We start from the raw sequence: 1,255 nt of genomic DNA, 5'->3' as shown, positions 1-1,255 counted from the left end.
TGGTAGTGACTCTTCATTTCTTAGTTGTGGATGTCCTGTATATTGAGACCTACCCAACTCCTGCACATAGCCCAAAAGTCTCCTGAGCCAGCTATATGCAAGCACTTACAGTCTTTTCAGCATAGAGCTTATTTGAGCCCACTGTGTACTTCCAGGAGGGCATATCTGTCTGTGTCATTAGATCCTTCAGTCAGTTGTTGTTGTCTGAGATCTTCATTGTTCGATAGTAAATTCTGAGCTTTGTAAAATCATCCCTATCTATTGCTCAGACATCTTAAAAAACCAAAACTAGCCATGTCCTGTAAGTCTTATTTTTATATGAAACAAAACAGCTCTTCATTTTTTAGACGTGGCAGCATGAGGAAAGAGACTTGTCTTTTCATGCCCATTACATCAGGGGTCAAGGACAACCTAGGACATCCTCCATACTCCCAGCCCACAAAGGGGTGGATAAGAGCAGATGATATTGTTATAGAAAATAAGCATGTCCAGAGCCCAACAGAGGTGGCTGGCAGCACTCCAGGCCCATGGAAGCCAGCAGTTACTGGTGGCCAATGCTCTTCAGCTGGCCATGTGTGGCTGAGAAAGTAGAGCAGCACGATAGTGATCTGGATGTACTAGACCATGTGACCTGTGCCATAGGAGAGGGGCCTGTGCTCAGGGCTGCTGAAAGCCAGGGGGAAGGTGGTGGGCTCACTATGGATGGAGGTAGCTCATTCTTCTATTTGGGAGGAATATGGTGCTGACTGCCTTTTTAAAAAGGCAAAACAAAAAGACCATAGTTTGGTGCCTGGTCAGTAACCAGTTACAGGAATCTCAGATCTTCGGTGTTTGGGGAAAGCAGAGAGCAGTACCCTAGGTCACAGAGCTGCAGGGGGGGCATACTCAGGAAGAGAGCATTAGGTGAGGTCCGATGGGCCTGGATTTGGGTGCTAAAACAACTTGCATAGCCAGGGGGTGGGGTTTACCCCAGAATCAACCAACTGACACTGGTGTTGTAACAGCTGTAAGAATTTGGCTCGCTCTGGGGTTTTTAATCTACAGCCCCGTACAGCCTTACTCATTACAGATTTGGAGAATCATGTCTATAAAAGCCATTTTCAGTGTGTGTGTGGTGGTGGTGGGGGGGGGGAATTATGTCACTGTGAAGCTGTGACTAACAGCAGGCTGGGAGTATCTGGGTAGAGGAATGAAGAAGCTACTGTCTTTCCTTAATGGTATTTGCCATCTGATGGCCTGACCACCTCTAAATCCC

This window comes from Gopherus evgoodei, chromosome 13 (assembly GCF_007399415.2).
Source record: "Gopherus evgoodei ecotype Sinaloan lineage chromosome 13, rGopEvg1_v1.p, whole genome shotgun sequence".
Classification (NCBI taxonomy): Eukaryota; Metazoa; Chordata; order Testudines; family Testudinidae; genus Gopherus; species Gopherus evgoodei.
The sequence above is the reverse complement of the archived record's forward strand: the minus strand, read 5'-3'. Positions refer to the sequence as shown.